Genomic DNA, 24,498 nt, shown 5'->3' with positions numbered 1-24,498 from the left:
GGAAGGTTTCATAGGAAATTGGCATTTGAATGGACTTTAAAGGTTGCATAGCATCTTAACAGGTAAAGAATGGAAAGGAGGCTATTCTAAGCATAAAAATGAGTGTAGTAGAGTAGTAAGAGATAAGATCAGAAGGGTGAATAGAATAGCCCTGGATTGTAGAGGAACTTGAAATAATGTGTGTAATATGATTTTGACACCTGAGACACCCCCCTGCAAAAAAGCAACTCTTCCATCCCATTTCCAGATGTTTAAAATTTCTCCAATAGGAAGTAAAGATTTTCATTTCACAAGAGAAAAGTCTATCACTGTCTCTATCTCTTTTCTGTTTCTCCTTCTCTGTTTTTCTCTAGGTCTCTCTGTTACTATGGCTGTTCAAAACACACACTCACAATTCATAGGAGTGATTTTGTTGTATTTGAATGTGTATTTCTGAGCTAGAAATTTTCCCGGAAGTCCACATCCTTGCTAGTTCTCATTAAATATCCTTCTCTCAAGCAAAGTTTTCTGTTTATTTAGTGGGACGCATCCCATCAATAGTACTATTTTCCACTGCTGAAAAGATCCTTAGGTGGAGCGAGTGTGGGTCCTGAACAGATTTGGTGTGCTCCAGTCTGTTTAACATTTCCAGTTCAGACTGTGAGACATTTCTGGTGGAAGAATTGGGGCATAGAATTTTTTCATTTTCTCTCTCCCTCTTTCTTGCTGTCTCTTTCACAATTCTTAGAGGAGAAAAGAGGTCAGCTTCTTTAACAATTTAGTGTATTTTGATTTTGTACCCAATTCATCCAAAAACATATCTTCCCTACTAGATCGTAAACTCTCTGAAGGCAATAAGTACTATTATTCCTATCTCACTAGCACAATCTTTTGTACATGATAAATTCTCAATAGTAATTCACATTTTTATGATGCTTTAAGGGTCAAAAATAAGGCCTCTGTGATACAGGGAGGGGACATATTTTACAGATGAGATAACTGAGGTTATGGGAAATTAATGACTTGTCCATCATCCAGTAGCCAGTAAGACCTCGAGATAGGATTCAAACACAGATATCCAGACTCAGGAAAACACTCTCACAATGACCCTGTCTCTAAATATTTGTTAAATGAATAAATGAATTTAGAAACCTGACCCTTTCATTTTTCTTCATGTTAAGATGCAGCAAACATCTGAGAGGCTAACCTGGGAGAGAACTTGTACCTCCTTCTCTTCTAGCCCATACTCTTGTGCTTTTTATCTGAAATAAATGAACAGTCCCTCAAAGGAGCTGATCCAGTACTGGCCGTTCTTCTGGTCTCTAGAGCCTGGGAGTGTTATAAAGTGAAATCACTTTGCAGATCTCAGTGGCTGTTCAAGAGCAGGAAGAAGTTAAGAGGTGTAACCTCCTTCAAAAATAAATGTGAATCCTTTGAATTATTCACAGTTTATATTCAGCAGGCCATGGAGGCCATTTAATGATGGGTATATTTTCCAACACAACTTCTCTGGCCCTAAAAATATCCTCAGTTCAGCTCCCCCACCTCCTAGTAAGCCTCCCAATTTTCACACTTAGAGATTTCACACTTGAAGTACATGGAGTCAGATTTGTAGGATGTTAAATCTGAAAGGAATTTTAGGACTCATTTTGTTCATCACCCCCATTTTAGAGACAAGGAAACTGAGACCCAGAAAGGTAAATAGATTTGACAAACATAATACTATGAGTTATTTGAAGAAATTAAAACCCTTTTCCAAAAATTTATTAATATTCCTCTCATTTTCTCTCTCCACAAATCTTCTCCCATCTCTTTGACATTTCCAAAAACCTTCTGTTTACATTTTCAATGTAATTCAATAAACACTGGTGTTAAGTACCTACTATGTGCAGAGCCCTGTATTAGTTTCTGGGAGATAATAACAGCTGACTAACAACTGATAATAATAATAGTAAAAGCTTGCATTTATATAGTACTTACTATGTTCCAGACACTGTTTAAGTGCTTTACAATTATTTATTGTGGCAGGTGAAAGATGAAATGACTGAAGAAACAAGGTTCAATCTTCTGAACCTTTCAATTTATTGAGAAATCCATGGCAATTGACCAACGAACAGGGACCAGACCTCCTCAGCTTAGACCTAGACCTCAAACACAAGGGGCAGAAAGACGTTTATACATTAAAAACAATGAATCAAAGGCCAATTAGTTAAAAGGAAACAATACGACATTAGGAACTTCCCAAGTTGGGAGAGGGAAAGCAAACTGGTGCACTTCACTGAATTAAAAAACAAGAGATATTACACTCCCACCAAGTGTCTCTAAACAAAAGAAGATAGAAGCAATAAATGATTGATCCGTATGGAACCAGTTTTCAAATAAGACATGTGGGTGACTTGAGAAGTATGATTGTGAGAAAACACCTTTCATCAGTCTTTGGATCTGACTCAGTTTCTGGTTAGCATAACCCAGGTCTTTAGTTAAGGGTCTCTAAATGGCAGGTAGGGGTGATCCAGCTTCCCAGCCATGCAAGGCTATAATCAAACAATACAATAAGGTTTTCTCCTAATTCCCAAAATTGAGTAAAGATTTTTCACAAGACAGAAATTGGACTAGACACATAATTGGTTAATGGGGAAATACATTTTATATGACTGCTATACAGTTAATGGAATATAAGATCTTCCCTGTCCATTAATCAGCCTATGTGACCACATGTGTTCTTTTTTCCCTTGGAACAAGGGCTGTGTTTCCAGGTCTAAAGGTATACAAATATTTCAATCATGAATGTCTTGCTGCTTTGAACTTTGGCTTAATTCACAGCAGTCACACATCCTGAGTCACATAGAGTTCTTCAAGTGATTCAGGGAGATTTATATTTCCTTGGGGAAGGAATTTGCCTAAAAAGACACTTACTTAGGGGGAGGATTGCTTATGGGGAGGCTAGCTTGCAGTGAGGCTTCCACATTTTGACAATGAATCAATTAGCAGTAAGTCAGGTGGATTGTGATACCTTCTGTCTCTGAGCCTATTAGTTGAAAAATATACATATGGGAGCTTGGTATTTTACTTTTGGGATTACTCCTGGGAATAATGTTTCTTTGTGATTTGGTCAGACGAGACACTGGGTAGCCGTTGTTAAGGAGATCCCCCAATTTTTGAAATCCAGAGGTTAGCACTCCCTGGTCTGGTGATTAGGTATCTATTAGTCTGTTTAGACAGTTGGAGCCCTGTCTATTGGATTCTTTCTTGGATACGTACTTCTTTCTACTTATATAATTTTCTCATTGTTTAATTAAAGTAAGATTATTGAACCCTTTAAAGCTGTCTTTCCTTTAGAAAAGCAGATCAAAGAACATAACAGGTATCACTTTCTCTTTTGTTTTGTTTTTGGAGGGCAATCGGGGTTAAGTGACTTGCCCAAGGTCACCCAGCTAGTTTTTGTGTTAAGTGTGTGAGGTCAGATCCAAACCCAGGTCCTCCTGACTCCAGGGTCAGTGCTCCATTCACTGCACCACCTAACCACCCCTAGGTATCACTTTCTCATTACTTCTTTTCTCTTTCATGACTGAGTTTGTCTCCAGATAATTTCATTAGCTTTAAGACATGGATAAGAATCACATGGTATAAGGTATGTGGGGATTATAATCTGTAATGACGGAGAGAAAAACATTGGTAAAATCATTAAACATAAAGTGTTCAACATGTATGAGTGGGGAAGGAGAATGGGTGGAGTGAGGACCCAGTCTAATTTTATTTTGTTAACTCTTTAGGTTCTATACTGTGACCTCTCAGTTCACCACCACCTCTACCCAGGCACACATGCAGCACAGGCACTCAAACACACACACACACACACACACACACACACACACACATCTTGATTGCCAGTAATAAACTGATGAATTAAAAAGAACATTGACTCGCTCATTTCCTTCTTTGACTTGCTCTGCACAGGGCATGGGTGCTACTTAATAGGTGTAGGAAACAGGATCTCTTTGGACCTCAGATTCCTCATCTGTAAAATGAGGGAGCTGTCCTAGGTGGGCTCTAAGGCTCTAATACTCTTTCCCAGTTCTAAAGTCATGATACTATAACTGATCTCTACACAATTAAATAAGTGACTTATATTTCCAAAATTCACCTACCTAGTGACTCTTGACCAAAAAAGATTTCTCTCATTAGATTGTTACTGAATCTGAAGTTCTCAGTATTATCTTCAGAAAATTTCTGCTAATCAATAAGCATTTATTAAGTGCTCACTATATGCCAAGGAATGCTTTAAGCACTATTAGAAGAGAAATGTATCAACCCCTTATAAGGCATTAATACTATAGCTGGATGAATGTATTAGACCAGTTGACTATCACTTTGGACTACAAGAGTTTCAATTAGTGTTAGGCACAAAGAAGGCCTTAAAAATTCTTCTTTGATTGGTCAGAACAAAGGATAAATAAATGTTGGTGGGTAAAGAAAAGATAAGACTTCTGTTATATATATTTGTACACACACACAAAATGTTAGGGCAGGGATCATGTCCTACCTAAATTTTGTATCTTTCTCTAACACAATGCCCTGCATTAAGGAGGTGCAGAATAGATATTTGTTGAATGAATGTTTGATTTTAAGTACCCCTACTCTAGAGCATGAGTGGGAGCAGGTTGTCTTAATCTTTCAGGGGTAGCATGATGGCACTAGAAAACTGGGAGCATGAGGGATCTTTAGGGACATTTAGGACTCCAGGGTAAATTACATTGTGTGGTAAGAACACTTGTTGTTGTTCAGTCATTTCAGTTATACCCAACTCTTCATGATTCCATTTGGGGTTTTCCTGGCAGAAATATTGGAGTGGTTTGCCATTTTCTTCTCCAGCTCATTTTACAGATGAGGAAACTGAGGCAAACTTGGTTAAGTGGCTTGTCCTGGGTCACACAACTATTCAGTGTCTGAGGCCAGCTATCCATGGTGACAGGCCTAGCCCCTAATATTTGGGTCCTGGGGCAATTCCCAAGTCTTAGTTTCTTCATCTATAAAATGAACATACTTTCATGTTACAGTAAGGATATAAGAATCACATGAGACAAGGTCCAAAAGTGCTTTGTGTACCTTCAATGTTGTTATTGTTCAGTTGTCCCTGTCATGTCCAATTCTCCTCAACTCAATTTGGATTTTTCTTGGCAAAAATACTGGCAAAAAATTTGCCATTTTCTTCTCCAACTCATTTTGCAGATGTGGAAACCAAGGTGAATGGGGTTAAGTGACTTGCCCAAGGTCACAAGCCAGTAAGTGTCTGAGTTTAGACTTCACCTCAGGTCCTGACTTGGGGCTGGTGTTCTACCTACTGCACCACCTAGGCTAGCTGTCATAATCATCATCAGCTGCCATTATTATTTTCATCATCCCCTAACTTCCTTCCCAACTCTAGATCCTCTTTAAATGTGAGTATTCATTATTTTTAACACCGTGGGAGCAGCTGAGTAATCAGACAAAGTTTACAGGTAATTGCAGACGCAAAATTACTTCCAGCATTTAGCATCAATATTAAAATGTGTATTTAGTAAGTTTTGGGGGAAAATAAGCTCTTGAGCACTTAACTATTCACCCCAAGAGTTATTTGAGCAATAATTTTTCCCCATATGGTATCTCAGAAGAAACTCATTTTTTTTTTACTAACCTATTTATAAATAATTTTCTTCTACACATATTTCCTAGTTTTACAATATTTTTATTTTCTCCCTTCAGGAGAGAAATGTGCTAATGAAGTTGGATGTTTCCAAAGCAATTTGTTGCCTGAGGTCTGTGATTTCTGAGTTTTCCTAAGTTACATTATAGACATGCTGGCCATGAACCTATGCCTAATGAAAACAGGAGCAATGTAAGGTACCCTGAGAGCCCTAAAGCCCCATAGGAAAAAAATATGATCTTCAAATTTTGGAAAATGGAAATGTGTCACAAAGACACTGAGTGGCCCACTGCCACAGGAGCTGCTTTTCACTCACTTTGGCCCCCAAGAGCTTTTGGAAAGTAATAATAGTTCAAATCTCTTTCTCATACATAGAGCTGTAACTAAGGTGGGGCAAACAAGATTTTGCCCCCAGGGAACCAAAAGTTAGAGTGTACAAAATAGAGTTATTGCAGTGATCCAGCGGAAAGAGTACTAGTTTAGAGTGAGAAGACCTGGCTTTACATTCCACTTTTGATGCTTACAACCTATATGACAATGGGACTTCCCATATGGGCAAGTCACTTGATCTTCCTCAACCTCACTTTCTTCGTCAGCAAATATAAAGGTGGATGGTCTCTGGGGAATCTTCCAATTATTTTATGAACTAATTTCTACTCCTGCTCAGCTTAATTTGTCTTCTTATACTTTTATGTTATTTTCACATCATTGATAGCAAAGTTGGCTTGGTCATACTTTCATGCAGCTAAATCCATGCAAAAATCATTCTTGATACTAATATTTCTTCATAAGATTCTGGCTGTAGCTATTTGAAATCACAGAATCTAGAATTGTAAAGCTGAAAAGGACCTGGAAGATCACCTTTCCAAATCTCTGTATTTACAGATGGGAAAAACCAAGGACTGAAATGGGAAGGCACATGCCTTGGTTAATATGACTAGCAACTGGTTCTCCTCTCTTTTAGTCAATAAGTTCTTACTAATACCAAGACACTTTGAGAAACCTTAAGATGTAGTTCCTGAAAAGACTTATATGAACTGCTACCAAGTGAAGGGAGCAGTACCAGGAGAACATTGTACACAGTAACAGCCGTTGTGTTCGAGGACTGATTTTGATAGACTTAGCCCTTGTCAGCAATGCAAGGACTAAAAGAATTCTAAAGAACACATGATGGAAAATGCCATCCACATTCAGAGAAAGAACTATGGAGTCAGAATGCAGATGGAAGAAAACTATTTTCTTTTTTTGTTGTGTTTTTTTCTTTCTGAAGGTTTGTCATAATTCTTCTATGAAACATGACTAATGTGAAAATGTGTTTAATAGAAATGTATGTGAAGAGCCCATAGCGGATTGCAAGCTGTCTTGGGAAGGGAAGGGGAAAAAATTTTAAAAAATAAATTGGGAAAAAGGAAGGAAAAAAATATAGCTCCTGACCTCAAACAGCTAAAAATCAATTTGGAGAGATATGATTGATACAAAACATGCAAAATTCAAATCCTTGTCTTCTGACTCCAAGTCTAGTGTTATATTATTAAACAAAACATATGGCTGCCTTCCCTTTGACCAAGGGAAATTTGACCAAGACTAGACCTGGGCAAAGTTATGAAATAGGCAAAGACTGACTCTACCCTATTAGATTAGTAGCTAGCTAAACATCTGCAATAACCTTTTTTGGGGGGAGTCCTTCCCACCTCTTATCCATCAAATCCATCTTTAACAGTTACCAGAATAATCTTTACTACTTTGGACATGTCACTACTCTTTTGAAAAAATCTTCAGTGGTTCCTTGGTGTTGGTTGAATAAAATCCCAACATCTTGACCTGGAATGCAATGCTCTCCACCTCCACCTGGCACCATCTTACATTTTCAGTTTTATTACAATATCACTCCCCTCCAGACCCTCTTTGTTTTACTGGCTACCCACCACACTCTCTTGCCTCTAGGTTTATCCTCACTCTGTTCCTTATGCTTAGAATACCTGCCCATTCACCTGTTTAAATACTATCAATTCTTTAAAGTCCAATTCAAATTACATTATACTTATGAATCTCCTGGCTTTTTTGAAGTGCCAGATAAAATCCCATCCTGTACAAGAAGCCTTTCCCTATCACCTTTCATTCTAGTGCCATCACCCCTTTAATTATCTCTTATTTATCCTCTCTATAGCTCATTTATACATAATTGTTTGCCTGTTATCTCCCCCATTGTACTGTGAGCTCCTTGACAGAGAAACTGTCTTTTGTCTTCTTTGTGTCCCCATCATAGGTACTTAATAAATGTTTATTGACTGACCGTCAACTTTAGACTTCACATAATACTTCTCTTTTGTAACTCTCTAATGCACTTATTAGGTAATATTATTTTAGAAGGCATCTCTTTTAGTATCATCCCTCTACTAGATCATATATTCCATGAGGCTAGAATCTTGCCTTATTTAAACTTTTTCTTTCCCTAGCATTTCACACAATACTCTGCATACAGTAGGTACTTAATAAACATTTGTTGTTTTTATTGATACTACCTCTGCTAAGCTCTAGGTGAGGTGTAAAGATGAGTAAGACACAGCTTCCATTTTCAAGGTTTCAGCCTCATTTTACTTAGTAGCAATCACCAATAATAAGCCCTGAACCAAAAGATAAATACTGTACATCATCTCAATCCAAAACTTAACTTTAATTTCTAGTGCTATCGGTCTAACAAGTTCACGATTAAAGGAAAATGATTTGCAGCTAGATCATCTAATGGAATCTCTGATGTGGTAAAAAAAAAAAAAAACCATACAAATAAACAAATGGAGTCCAGAAGGAACAGCATATGAACAGAAATGCTTAGTTACTATGTAAATATTTCATGTCTAGCACCTAGGAGAGCAGCAAGCACATAAATGTTGATTGTTTGTTTGATTGATTGAACTATATGGAAAGAGATAATCCTTCCCTGTTGAAAGTCCATTAGTATGTATATTTTTGAAATATAGCCTGTAGATTTAAAAAGAACAGTGAGCATTTTCTTCAGAACCCATGTGGTGATATTTTTGTCCAGTAAACAATGAAATGCAATGATCTCAAATATTCATTTTAAGGATAAGATTCCCCAGAGGCTATTTATTACTGTTCCTTAATCCTTATTCATTAACTTAAAATCAAGATCATATATTTTTATAAAAGGCCAGCATAAAATTGGCAGCTTTTTATGCCTGGGCCAGAAACAAGTGATGCCAATCAAGAACATTCATTAAGGACCTATGGTATCCCTATTATGAACTAGGTACTGTGGCTGACACACCACAGTAACAAATTAACCCGTTCCTCAAGGAGTTCACAGGTGAATTGAGAAGACAAGACAAGAAACATTTTGGAATCAAGAGAGGGACAATTTCATAGAGCAACATATACTACAATAATAATAACAATAATCATAGCTGACAATCATAGACCACTTTTTTTGTTCAGTTATTTTTCAATTGTGTCCAACTCTTCATGAACCCATTTGGGGTTTTCTTGGCAAAGATACTGGAGTCATTTGTCATTTCCTTTTCCTAGTCAGTTGACAGATGAGGAAACCGAGGCAAACAGGGTTAAGTGATTTGCCCAAGGTCATACAGCTAGTTAGTATCTAAGGCAAGATATGAACTAAGGAAGACTCCAGGCCAAGCACTCTATGCATTATGGCACCACCTAACTACCCATAATGCTTTACTATTAGCACTTTTATAATAATCATATCATTTGATCCTCAGAACTATCCTGTGACACACCAAGTAAGGGCATTATTATCTCTTTATGATGAAAGAGAAAAGAGAAACTCAGAAATATTAAATGATTTCCCCAACATCATACAACTGTAGGTAGAAAACTTGGGACATGAACTTCTATTGTGCCCAAATAAAGATAACGTTATATGAATGATTAACTTCACAGTTCATTTCTCTGAAAGTCATATTTCTGGTAATGCCAGACCAGCAGAATGCAGACACAAACATCAAAGTAAGTTGAAAGGTGTTCAGGGATAAAGAGTGGTCATAAAGCTTATGTACTTACTCAGTGGGAGAGAGTGGTTCACATTTTCTGACTCATCCCTGAAAACTGTGTAAAAAACTTAAAAAAAGAAAGACATGGCAAATAGCTGGAAGGAGAGAAAACAAAAGAACTGACTAAATAAAGATAAAGTAGCCCGGGGCCATTTAGCAAAGAGGCAAATAGTCTCAGCTGTCCTTTTGTTGTAGCACAACAAAATGCACCTTTAAATGATTATCTTGAGTCATTATGAAAAGGCGCCATTTTGTTCATTGTTCTTGTTCAATTATTTCTTCTCTTTAAGACGCCATTTGGAATTTCCTTGGCAAAGATACTGAAGTGATTTGTCATTTCTTTCTCTAGTTCATTTTACAGATGAGAAAACTGAGTCTAGCAGGGTTAAGTGACTTGTCCAGGGTCACACAGCTAGTAAGTGTCTGTGGCTGAATTTGAAGTCATCTTCCTGATTCCAGACCTGACACTTTATCCACTGCACCAACCAACTGCCACATTTTGTTCAAATTTGCTGTCAATTAAAAAATTTCAAATAGGCAAGCATAACATATTTACTCCATCACCATTTCTTAGAAAAGGTGAACTTATGAAAAGCATCCTCCAAAATGAAGATGCTAAAGAAGTTAAGGAAAGACTGAGGAGAAGCAGATGAAGATGAAAGGGTCCTATGACATATGATCCAAGGACCCCACTACTTCAGATATAGGCACATCTGAGGGAATAGAAAAGGGCTCAAAAGATGAGTCAAGGAAAAAAAAAAACTATTGCTGACCTTGTGACTCAGAATTATCTCATAATGAGCTCTGTTCCAGATATGTGGAATTTGAAATGCCATTGGAATCTACAATTGGTAATGTCCAACATGCAGTCAGTGAACGTAAATGATCTCAGGAGAGACACTAGAGTTGTTTATAAATCTTTGAGTCATCTACATTGGGATAAATATTGAACTGATGGGAGTTGAGATCACCAAAAAGTGGGGTGGGGGGAGGGAGAAGGAGAGGAAAGGAGAAAGAGAGACGGAGAGACAGAGACAGACAGAGACAGAGAGAGAGGAGAGAGACAAAGACAGAGAGACAGAGTAAGTCAGAGACAGAGAGAGAGGAGACATGGAGACAGAGACAGAGAGGAAAGACAGAGACAGAGAGAATAAATAGGACCTTGTGGAAACCTTCAGAGGACATGGTTGGTGATCCAGCAAAGGAGACTTAGAATAAGCAGGTTGGAGGAAAACCAGGAGAGAATAATGTCTTAGAAACAAAGAGAAAGGAGAATATCCATAAAGAGAGGGTAGTCAACAATAGTAAAAGCTACAGAGAAGTCAAGAAAGATGAGAACAAAAAAAAAAGATTTTATTTAGCAAATGAGAGAGGAGTGAGTTAAAAAAAAATATCATTGAGGTTATGTATGCCCAGAAAAAGTATATAGAACAGTTGTGAAAAAAGATGTATAGATAGCATCCTGGGAGCCTGAGGATGACATACTGGGAGCACACTAAGAGAGTATTACTCTTTTGAGGCAGGTAGGTGATACACTGGACAGAGCAGCAACTCTGAAGTCAGGAGGACCTGAGGTCAAAATACAACTTCAGACACTTACTACTTGTATGATCTGTGAGACCGTGGGCAAGTCACTTAGACCTGATTGTTCCCCCCCCCCAAAAAAATAAAGAATATACTATGACTATCAGGTAGATCTACCACAGGGAATTATAATTGGCAATACTGGAGAAGAAATCATAAGACATGGGAGTGTGTATGTGTGTGTGTGTGTGTGTGTGTGTGTGTGTGTGTGTAAGAGCTAATTGTTGCTGTTGTTGTCAGTTGTTTTTCAGGCATGTCCTTGTGTTTTAATTATCTAGTGGCAACTAGGTAGCACTTTGGAAAGAGTGCTGGACCTGTAGTCAGGAAGACCTAAGTACAAATCTGGTCTCAGGAACTTACTAGCTGTGTGATCTTAGGTAAATCACTTAACTTCTGTTTTTCTCAGTTTCCTCTTCTGTAAAATGAAGATAATAATAGCACCTACTTCCTAGGGTTTTTGTGAGGATCCAAGGAGATAATACTTAGAAAGCATTTAGCACAGTGCCTAGTGCCTAGCACATAGTAGGTACTTAGTAAATGCCAGTGATGATGATGATGATGATGATGATGATGATGATGAAGGAGGAGGAGGAGGAATAAGGGAGAAAATTTAATTTGTGTGGAACAACTCATTCCTCGATAGATCTGAATCTGGGATGTATGACTGAATCCTAGCTAAGCCTCAAAGAGTTGCCAAACCAATAGTCATGGAGTATATATCATGGGAAGATTTCTGAAGAAGGTGACTTCTGAATAAGTTAGGTGCTGAGGTGGAATTAGAATTTACTTTCATTTTTGCCAGTGTCAGAAATCATAGTAGGCAGCAGCTACTTCAGTTAAATCTATACCTGTGGATAAACCCTCCCCTGTCTCACTTCTATTTTTCTTTCCTTACTGAGACATTCAAAATATCCCATTTCCTTCCTATCCCCCCCGCTCATCCTCATTCCACTCAACCTTCGTCTCCTCTCCAGACTAATAATATTAAATGCTCTGAACAGTTCACAAGTATTTGGGCAGTGTTCCAAGTTGTTTTGTTTGATTTTTTTTTGTTTCCCCCTATTGTCTAGAACTACATGTTTATATCCACATACTTTTATAACCAAGGAAATGACTTGTTGAGCAGTAAGGGGGAGCAGGTAAAATGAGATGGTCTATATTTGTCTAGTTGACTGATAAGGATCATAGACAGTTTGAGTACTCACCATTGTGCAAAAACCAAGCCCTGTGGAACACCTCATGTTTTCTGCCTCTATATTTAGCAGTAAATCCTACAGAAATAATTCATTTAAAAATATTAATTAAGCACCTATTATTCAATTCAATGTAATTTTTAAAAAGATGATTTTTAAAGCACCAACTATACACAATTCTGTAAAGCTGTGGGAAATGTACAAAAGATATGGTCCCCAACCCCATGAACTTGATAGTTTAGTGAGGAAGCAGTCAGCATAGTAGACAATAATGTGCGTCTATGCTGCAAAATAGAATAAAAGATGTACATTAGAGATAGACCGTGCTATGTAAGGTCCTAGGAAGAAAAGGTTATTTCTGACTAGGAATTCAGAGAAAGCTTCATGGAGGAAGTGGCATAGAGTCTGAAGGATGGGTTGAATTTCAAAAGGCAAATAAGACATGGCCTCTGTCCTCAAGGAGCATAATTAGCCAGTCATCAGTCAGTAAGCCAAGCCCTGAGGATACAAAAAGAAGCAACAGACAGCCACTGACTTCAAGAAATTCACAGTCGGGGGGTGGCTAGGTGGAGCAGTGAATAGAGCATAGGACCTGGAGTCAGGAGGACCGGAGTCAGACACACACACACACACACACACACACACACACACACACACAAACTAGCTGTGTGATGCTGGGCAAGCCACTTAACCCCAATTGCCCTAACTTACCCCCTCCAAAAAATGAAAAAAAAAAAGTCTAATGGGGAAGACAACAAGCTAGTAATTATGTACAAATAGATGTATGAAAGACAAATAAGAAATAATATACAGAGGGAAGTCACTAGAATTAAGAAGGGTTGAGAAAGGTTTCCTATAGAAGGTAGGATTTTAACTGGGCCTTGGAGAAAGTCAGGGGAAGTCAGGAGGTAAAGGTGAGGAGGGAAGCATTCCAGGCATGGGGGACAGTCAGTGAAAGTTCCTGGAACTTCTTGTTCATGGAACAGTAAGGAAATCAGTGTCACTAGACTGAAGAGTGCATGGCAAGGAACAAGGTCTAAGAAGACTGGAAAGGTGGGGGAAGGAGAGGATTTGACTAGATTATGAAGATTTTGAACATCAGAGGATTTTGAATTTATCCTGAAGGCGATAGAGAGCCACTGGAGTTTATTGATTTACAAGGATACAAGATAGGGACATACTAGTTGTGTTTGTTCATATGTTTAGAGCATTTCAAAGCTTGCAAAATGTTTTACATATGTTATCTCATTTAATTATAGATAACTATAATACAAAAGAGTTTCTTAAGACCAAACAGAATAAGGTGAAAACATAACAAATAAACACAGTGCAATGAAAATTTATAGAAGTAAGAGATGACCAGTTTGGTAATACTGGGGAAGGTTTTATGGAACTTTCTTCAAGGTCCATGTTTGAAGGATGATTAGGACTTGATGGTGGTGAGGGGAAGGGTAGATTTTAGGGCTGACATCATTACAGGAACAGGGGACACAATTAAATCAAAGATTCAGAGACAGAGGCTAGTAGGAGGAATTCAGGTGATGGTACAAGGAATGTCAGTGTGAGATAAACTTCCTCTGTGAAGCTTCTTTTAATCTGCCCATGAAAATGGCCCTCAGAAATTTGTTTAACTGTGGCTTTCTTTTTGCCTGCCTTCTTAAAGTTCCTCTTTATTACCTCACTGTTGACAAAGTTAGAAATGTACGAAACTGTCAAAAACAAGCTTCAGTATAATGCTGAGTCTGTCGGCACCTTGGATGACTTTAGATGTAATTGAGCATAAGAATTTGTTTTCTTAGTAGTAGAAAATTACTTATTTTACAATGTGACATGGGGAGAGTTATCTATTTGAAATTTATGTGGCTGCAGATTTAATAATACACTCCAATGGGAAAGGGCGATTTGTTTTATTCCTTCCTTCAAACTGTCAGCTTACAGCCTGTGTTTGGACATTAAAAGGACTGGAGAGGTGGACAGAGTCCCACACTGGTGCCCATTGCCAATTTGAAAATGAAAGTTGGAAAATGCTCTCTTTCTCAGTATTACCTAACATACTAAAGCTGTCTATCGATGGGCCCAGTTTAAAAAAATATATATCCCTGACCTTAAATTGCATTGATTATCTCTCTGGGGATAAGAAACAATCTACTTAAAAACTAATTGTTTTTATTTAGCTTTTTTACTCAATTCAATTCAGCAAGCATTTATTAAGCACTAATTATTTATTTACTATTTACTAGTAAATACTATTATTTACCATTTACTTACACAAGACACTATGCTAGCTTCCATTGGCACAAAGACATATAAAAGAAACAAATCCTGTCTTCAAGGAGCTTATATTCTACAAGGAAGAGATGACAAACCCAGAAGAATACACACACACACACACATGCACTCACACACGCACACAGACACATAAAATGCAAAACATTGGAAGGCAGGCATTAACAACTGGGGAAATTAAGAAAGGCTTCATATGGGAGGTGGTTCTCTTTTTGAGACTTGAAGGGCACTCAGGATTTTAAGAGACAAAAGTGAGGAGGAAGAGTGTTTCAAACATGGTAGACACCATGAGCAAAAGCTTGCAGTTCCTTTTGTTTTTCTGATTATGCTGGATAATGATTTCCAAAATTTTGGAGTAGTAAAAAAATTGTTTGAGCTTTCACCATTAATATCTGTATATTTGCTTATTTTGATTATATACATATATTACTATACAAATACATACATTGTTTTTTAAAAAAGAAATGAAAAAGATGTGGGAAAAGTCAAGCAATATTTGATCCTAGAATCAATAGGAAACTGCTGGAGAGAAGGAAAAGAAAGAATCACTTTCCTTGAGAAAAGGAAGGTGATTATTCCACTGAACTCTGCTAATGTTAGACAGCATCTAGAATATTAGATGCAGTCCTGGGCACCATGGTTTAATAAACTGGAGAGTGTCCAAGAGCAGAGTATCAATGATGGTAAAAGACCTTGACTCCATGTGACATGAGGATGAGTTGAAAGAACTGGGCATATTAAACCTAGAGAACAGAAGAATTCACAAGGGCTATGATAGTTGACTCCCAAGAATTAACTGTCTCCAAGTATTTGAAAGGCTGTTGCATGGAGGAGGGATTAGGTATATTCTACTTAGCACCAAAGGGTAGAACCATGAACAAGAAGTAGAAGGTGAGAAGAGGCAAACTGAAGCTTGATGTCATAAGAAACTGCATAAGAATTCAACCATTCCAGGAGTACAACAGGCTGCCTTGAGAAGTAGCAGGCTTTTGTTCCTTTGAGGTCTCCAAGCTAGATGGCCATTTGTCTTTTATTTGAGTATTCCTTTGGTGGATGGATTGAACTAGATGGCCACTTAAGTCTCCTCCGGCTCTGAAAACTCAGTGATTATGTAAAATCAATTTGGTAGTTGTGGAAAATGGATTAGAATGGAGAGAAACATGAGTCAGAGAAACTAATTAAGACACTACTGTAAATGCCAAAATTGACTACAAAGAACCTATGAAGGAAAAAGCTATCTGCATCCAGAGAAAGAACTGATAAATAGACGAATGTATAGAATGACTAGACATTCATACATATGTATACATTTATGTGTATATTTATGTATAGGATACACATAGACATATGTATGTGTATATAGATATATATGTTTGTGTGTGTATATAGGCATGTACACATGGATGTGCACATACATGTACAATACATAGCACACATATACCTATATATGTGCATATATATGTGTGCCCATATGTGTGTGTATATGTATACACACATATATTTGTGTGTAATGTTAGCCAGTTCTGGGGGGGGAGAAAAAAAGTGAAAAAAAGAAATATACATCATAACTTTATTATATATTTAAAAGGAAAAGCAAGCAAGGAATAGCAAGATTTGCAGTTTCATGTGCAATTATACTTTTTAATTATACTATGTTATGGAAATATTTGTGTTATTCCATAAATTAAAAATAATTTTTTTTAAAGACACCATTGCAAAAGTCCAAGCAAGAGGTAATAAGATTATGAAGTAGGAATGTGGCTCTGTGAGTAGAGAAAAGAGAAGTGGTGTAAAAGAAATGTTATGTATGTATGGAGGGAAGGCCAGACATGGGTGACTGGAAAGAAGGTGCTTTATAGAATTAGAGAAAATCAGAAGGAGAGTTGGTTCAGGGTGAAAGAGAAGCTAATAAAATATGTGGTTATTATTCCACCATATCCAACTCTTCATGGCCCCATTTGGGGTTTTCGGCAAAAATACTGGAGTGGTTTGCCATTTCCTTGTTTGGCTCATTTTGCATATGAGGAAATGAGGCAAACAGGGTTAAATGACTTGCCTAGGGTCACACAGCTAGTACATATCTGAGGCCCAATTTGAACTCAGGTCCTCCTTCCAGGCCTGGTGTTCTATCCTCTGCACAACCTAGTTGTCCCAAGATATATGGTGCATACTGAAATTTGTTCATGCTTGATCATTTTGAGTGACTCACTGTGTCCCACCCAAAATGAAAAGGACATAGTAGGTGTGGCTCTCCCTAGCCCAGCCACTATTACTAAGCCAGAGCTTGCCCTCCAAGGAACAACTGACAAAGCCACCAGTAGATCAAAGGGACAGGTGTTAAGTATGCTGGATAAGAAATTTTCCCAGTGGTACATGAGCTGTTGCTGGTATTGATGCCAGGTAGTGATTTCATCATAATTGTGTCATAAGTGCCCTGAAGAGTCAATGTCAAGTGTATAAGGGAGGAAGAAGGATGTTGGAAACTTGTACAGTGGAGGGAGGAGTTGGGAATGAACACTGGGGGCTAAAGAACTTATAATAATAATAGTAATTATGATAATATCTACTTTTTAAATTCAGCAAAGTACCTTAGAAATATGATCTCATTTTATCCCCACAATAACCCTATGATGTAGGTGCTAATATTACCCCATTTTACAGATGAGGAAAGTGGGGCTGATAGAGTATAAGTGACTGGTCCAGGGTCACACCAAGCTTGAAAGTGTCTGAGATGAGATTTGAAGTCAGGTATTCCTGATTCCAGTCCCTGGGCTCTATGCCCTGGGCCACCTAGCTGTCTCTAGGTTCAGGGACTCCTTATTCCTTCCTGGATAAAATATAAGCTATTCAGCTTGTCTTTAAAACCCTTCACAGTCTGGCTCCAGTCTCATTGTTCATTATTTTCCTTTACACACTTTCACTCAAGTCACATTGGAGGACTGGTTCCCTAAATTAGAAATGCCATGACTCATCTCTGTGGATTTGCATAGATTGTTACCCCCAAGTTTAGAATTCACACTCCCCATCTCTTAGAAAGTCTACTCTCTGTCAAGGTTCAGCTCAGGTAAGTACTCCTCTTCAAATGCCATTGTGTTTCTTTATCTGTTTAAATGCTGTCTCCTTCTTGTAGAATATAAACTCCCTGAGGGCAAGGGCTGTTTTTTTATTTGTCTTTGTATCTCTATCGCTTAACAGTGCCTTGCAAATAGTAGATGTTAAATAAACACTATCAAATGGATGGATGGGTGAATGGAAGGAAGGATGGACAGATAGATGGAGGAATGAAGAAATATGAACTCAAATCTCTTTGGACTCCAGCTCCAGCAGTCCTTTCCCTGTATCACCCTATCTCTCATGATAATAGCTATATTTTAATAGCACTTTTAACCTTGAAAAACTTTTACATTTGGTTTAGAATATTGGTTAATTGTGAGAGATCCTGTTATGTCTGAACCTTATGATAGCCCACTGTAGCCTTCTTCCTAGCACAAAGGGCAGAGCCTGTCATCGAGGAGCTCCCTAGGATCAAATCACAGTAAGCATCAAAGAGCCAGAATGGACTTCAAAGGTCATTTAGTTCCATTTAGTCTCAGAAATGAGCCACTATACTGTTTTCCATCAGTGGTTCTGCACCCTTTACTTGACCCACTTAGGGTGATCCCACCACCTCCTAAGGCATACAATTCTCCTTTTAAATTATTCTAATCATTAGGAAGATTTTCCTTATGTCAAGTCAAAATTTGCCTCTTTGCCCCTTCTACTCATTGCTCCCAGTTCTGCCCTCTGGGTCCAGAAATTGCCATGGTTAGTTAGACCAGATTATAAAGTAATTTTTAAAAAACATATTTTGGCATTAAATTTTATAGTCATAAAATGTGGTTCCATAATTTGATAAGAAAAAAATAATTCTTCAAGATAGCTCCATCTCCTCCAATCAGTGCTATGTATTGATATTCCTAGGTGTTTCAGAAGGTCCCAGAATGAATCTTCTCCCTTCCCTTGGCCTTGGACCATAGGAATTCTTCAACCTCAAAAGAATCTCCACAAGAAATTGTTTATTTTATCTACACTGGACCAAAGCCAAGTTTCTTCTCTTAAAGGAAAGTAGGGCTGAAAAGAACAGAGAAAGAGAAAGTAGCTGGGCCTTGAGATGCATAGTTTAGCTACTTTTAATCCTTTACCCTTACATCCTCAGCTTTCCTATTCTTCTACATCTCCTAACCTGCCTATTTCCTCCCCGCCTCTACTGACTTTTTTAAACTTTCTGGCCAAAAGGGAGCTTTAAATACTAGGTGTTTTCTAGGCTAAAATATGATCATCGCTTTTGGAAACACAAGGTACCATAGACTATTAAAGCTCAAAAATTCAGTAAGGGGATAGCCTGTATTTAACATGATGTTTTCAGGATTCATGGGTCTGAACTAGTCTTTTCTCTTCAAGTTGTAAAATTCCATTAAATGCATTGAAATTGATGCATTAATAAAAACCAAATTATAAATGGGTGTGCTCCAGGGTTCCTGCTTGAGTAACAAGGAGTAATACTGAACCCTTGGGGCCAGTAACTCACTAGTACAAAGAAATTCAGGAATGAAATAATTTGGGAACACTGTGGATATCAGTAAGGAATGTTCTATGATAGTCTCTGGAGAGAGAGGACTTTGTTTCAGTCAATCAAACAAGATATATTTATTGAATGTGTAGTGATACTCTTGATTCACTTTTCCCAAGTGAGGTGGGCTCCATCTCCCTCTCAGGTCTCTAGGGGTACTCTTGAGAGGTGGGGGAAATCTTCTCTAATGCTATTAGTTCAACCCCCTATTCAATTGTATCCCCTAACTGTTAACTATAAATGATAGAGGAGAATGTGCCCCACCACCCTCAGAGGTAGATGAAAATGTTGATAATTCTGTCCTAATTATATCTTTCAATACATATCTCTTTGTAAAAGCCAATTAATAGTAATTGGCTAAATGGAAAATTATGTAATCCAAGCTCCATCCAAACTAGTCCACTTGCTGTTCCTCTTTATGGCATTACATTACCCTGTCTCTGTCCCTTCATGCAAACTGTCACCCATACCTGGGATTCTCTCTTTCCTCACTGCTTCTCCCTTTAAAGTTAGCTCAAGGTGTTACGGCTAAGTCATTTTTAGTTTTTTTCTTTTTTTCTTTTTTTTGGCTTTTGGAAGGCAATTGGAGTTAAGTGACTTGCCCAAAGTCACATGGCTAGTAAGTGTGTCAAGTGTCTGAGGCCGGATTTGAACTGAGGTCTTCCTGACTCCAGAGCCTGTGCTCTATTCACTGTGCCACCTAGCTGCCCCTATTCAGACATTTTTCAATTGTGTTTCTTTGTGACGTCATTTAGAGTTTTTTTGGCAAAGTTACTAGAGTGATTTGCAATTTCCTTTTCCAGCTCATTTTACATATGAGGAAACTAAGGCAAACAAGGTTAAGTGACTCACCCAAGGTCACCCAGCTGTAAGTGTCTGAGGATGGATTTGAACTCAGGAAGATGAGTCTTCCAGACTCCAGGTCCAATACTCTATCCCCTGTGCCATCTCCGTAATTTTTACTATCCTCCCTCACATGCATATGCACAAATCACTGTAAATTACTTTCATGATATATACATCTCTCTTTGTGTTATATGTATAGATATGCTTGTATATACTTATATCCTGTATTGACTTATCTATGATATGTATTATATTCCCCAATATTATGTAAGCTCCTTGAAATCAGGGAATCTTTTATATTTGCATCCCTAGTACCTGACATGATGACTTAAGAAATGCATATTAATTAGTTAACTGGTTGATTCATTGATTGATTCCTACTCAGTCTAGTGATCTTGTTGATGGCACCTCTCCCTTGCTGTCTTATTTTGTCATTTCTGCTTGAATAGTCACTCTTTCTATATTTGTATGAGGCAAAGGGGAAGGAACTGAGGATAGAGGTACTATTCCATCTGAAGACATTTGGAGCACTGGTTATGGGTAAATTGATGTTTTCCTTTTATTTATTTGTGTTAGTCATGTCTCAACTAGACCATGTTCAGTGAGGACAAGGACAATGTCTTATATTTCTTCTATATCCTCTATATTCTTTAACAAAGAGTATGTGTACGGTATATTTGTAGTGATTGTAATTGTTTGATTATTTGAATCATAGTTGTAAATACTGACCATAGCCCCTGCCATACTTGAGGGTTCACAAAAGGAAATTCTTCTCTTCCTCTCCCACAACCACACAAATCCCTAGGATGCATGACCTTGGTTTTTATTTAGACCAAGCTTTGAGGGCTTACTCCTCATAAAGTTTTGTGTAGAGGCCCATTATTTAAACTTATTCCATTGATCTAAGAAGAAGTGAGAACTTTAGTTATCTAAATACTCACAGTCTTCATTTTCTAAATTTTCAAAATTGGTTCAAACATTTTATCCTTTCATTTTATTTAAGACTCCCACAGTTATGAAGAATGTTATGAGAAGAGTTAGTTAATATTAATATTATTACTTTTGGGGGCTTAATTAATTCAAAAGCAATTAGGTCTCCAATATTCTTTCCCCTCTCTGCCAGTATAACTTAATAGAAATCCTTTCAATCTGGAGCAATTTCTGACCCAAAAGAATCAATATTTCCCAGCAACCAATTCCCCAGGCTTTATGATTATATTCATTTCTAGTACTTTCAAAAATTAGGAGCAGAAAAGTTTGTTTTCTTTTTTATTTTTTCACACGTATTATATTTGAAAGGAATTGGAAATCTTTATTGCATTTCTGAGGGACTTCCTAAGAGCTATGTTCCTACCTATCCTGAGTTCAGGCATTGCTCGTGCTTTAAGACAATGGAAGCTCAATTCCATTAGCAATGGTGAAAAAGTAGACCAGAAATGGACATTAATGACAATAAAACTCTTAGTGACGAGTGTAAGAGCAACTGGACAGAAGTGTGGACAGAAAGCATTTTCCTATGTAAAATAGAGAGGACAGATCTTCAACCTCTAACACTGACTATTATTATCAAGAACTAGAGAACATCTGGGTAGTTGAGACATAGGGAGAAAAAAAATCATGGAATATTTTTTAGAGGAAGAAACATGGCATTTGCATTGGATTCCTGGGTTGGGGGAGGGGGAAAAGAATATAGTTTTTGTTTGTTTCTTTACTAAAGCTAGTCTAATTTATACAATTGTAGGCTTAACCATGCAGTCATGAAAATACAGGAACTATTAATAGGCCAGTTGGAAACTGACAATATCTTGGGTTCCTCAGTAATCCATGAATGCTGTCTGAGTTTAGAAAGCTTTATGGAAATTCAGTGTTACAAATGCCAGTTGACAGGGGATTTTGCCTAATAGTTAAGTATTCATGTTCTCATGGATGCATGTTTTCAACCCTTGTGTTACCCTCTGTCAGAAGAAAGGGATGGTTTAGGGTTAAAAAGGCTTTGAAATTCAGGGCTGAAAAATAGCTGTCCTGGGATGTTTATTTGACCATAAAAGCTCTGATGAAACAAGGAACGAGTAAAGAAATAGGACAAAACCTCTCTAATTTGCATTTGTGAAAAGTTTGCCTGAGCTGGGCTAAGATTTACCTTCCTCAGATCAATAAAGAGAGGGTTTGCTAAGCAAGTCAAGTCAACAAGCATGCATTAAGGACCTAATATGTTACCAGGCACTGGGCTAAGTATTGGGGCTACAAAGAAAGACAAAAAACAGTCCTTACTCTCAAGAAGTCTAACAGGAGAGGCAAGAAAATAATTATGTGCAAACAAACTCAGTCCAGAATTAATCAGAAATCATCTCAGGGGGAAGGCCCTGACATGAAGAAGGACCAGGAAAGGATTTGTTGCAGAAGGTAGGACTTCTATTGAGACTTGAAGGAAAACAGGGAAACTGAGAGGCAAAGAGAGAGAATTCCAAACATGAGAGACAGTCACTTGTGAAAATGCATTGTTGGGACAGCTGCTGAAAATTCATTAAATCGAGAGATGGATTATTGCATGCAAGGAATAAGAAAGATGTGATCAATGGAGCACAGCAAATTAATTCTATAAGCAGGTCTGACACATGGAATGTTTAAAATCCTTTATTAAGGCTAGTAAAGTATTATATACAAACAAGTGCTATTAATTACAGAGTAGTCTTCTGGACTCAAGAAAGCTGGCCTGGCAAACTTGTTAACAGGTTGTTAACCTAACAAACTTTGTTAATAGTTTTTTCTGGTTGTTATATGAACCTAAAGTTAACAAAACTGCCTTTATCGTAAAAACTTTCTACATTTGAGATTTCTCACTGTATTAAACTGTGTTTTCCTCAGTTGTCCCCAAATCATTGATGTTTTACCGTGCCTTTCTTTGGTTTATGAAAAATACAGCTCTAGTCTTTTCCTTGTGTTTCACTTTAAAATGATACAAAAGATGTCCTTAAATCTATGCAATAATGAGCTATCCAAGGATGTGTCCCCCACCTAATGTGGGGAGAAGAAGACTGGATTGGAAGTCTGGAGACTAGAGTTGGCATCCCATCTCTAGCACTTCCCAGTCGTGTGACTTCAGGCAAATAATTGAATTTCTCTGGGCTTAACTCTTCTAATTTTTAAATGACTTACTATTAACATTGCATGTAATGTTCATTCCTATGAAAGAAGGAAAGAGGGAAGCAAAAATATATTAAGCACCTGTTATGTGACAGGCTCTATGCTAAATATCTTCCAAATATTATCTTATTTGGTCCTTACAAGAATCCTGGGAGGTCTTGGTGACATTGTCTTTGTTGTTTGTCCTTAGTTCTCAAAGAGGACCAGTGACATCATCAGAAAAGGTCATTGTTGCTTACAAACTTTAGAAAATGGTGTTGCCCTCAAAAGTAATAGGGATGATAAATATAACCCCATTTCGCAATTAAAGAAACTCAGGAAAACAGAGGTTAAAGTTAAGTGATCTGCCCATGGTCACTAGCTGCAACCATGCTAGCTCCCAGCTAGTGAGTGTCTGAGGCTGGGTTCAATTCCAGATGTTTTTGACTCTAGTTCTAGCATTCTCTACACTGTACCATGCCTCTAGACATCCCACCACTCCCTTTCATATTGCTTAAGCAGTTTTGACCATACCATTCCCATTCTCAAGGAGTGTCAATAATTAGAATAATAATGATAATAACAACAGCTTACATTTTTATAGCACTTTAAGATTTCTGCGCTCTACAAATAGTATCTAATCATATTTTACATGATGTGATGTTCACAGTAATAAATATACAGTATTCTATGTATAGCACAGTGCCTAATATATGAGTTGCTTAAAAATGCTTGTTGATTGGTTTATTCATTATATGAGACTAGCACAGAAAAGAAGAAAGAGTGCATATCAGAAGATCTAGGTTTTATTTTACTAGCTCTCCTACTAACAAGTTACCTTATACAAGTCACTTTAACTCTTGGTTCCAGTTTCCCAAATTATCCAGTAATGACATTAGACCTGGTGGATGATCTTTAGAGTCCCCTCCATCTGGGTGGGACAATCTTGAATTCTTTGTTTTTTAAGGCAGGGAGGCAAGGCAATTAAGGTTAAGTGACTTACCCAAGGTCACACAGCTAGTAAATGTGTCAAGTGTCTGAGGTCACATTTGAACACAGGTCCTCCTGACTCCAGGGCCAGTGCTCTATTCAGTGCACCACCTAGCCACCCCAACCTTGAATTCTTCTTAGATTCTCTTACATCTGGGGCCATCTCCAGTCATC

This window comes from Petaurus breviceps, unplaced genomic scaffold, assembly GCF_028583685.1.
Source record: "Petaurus breviceps papuanus isolate PSGF00001 unplaced genomic scaffold, PetGlider_PUasm1.0 37, whole genome shotgun sequence".
NCBI classification, from domain to species: domain Eukaryota; kingdom Metazoa; phylum Chordata; class Mammalia; order Diprotodontia; family Petauridae; genus Petaurus; species Petaurus breviceps.
The sequence above is the reverse complement of the archived record's forward strand: the minus strand, read 5'-3'. Positions refer to the sequence as shown.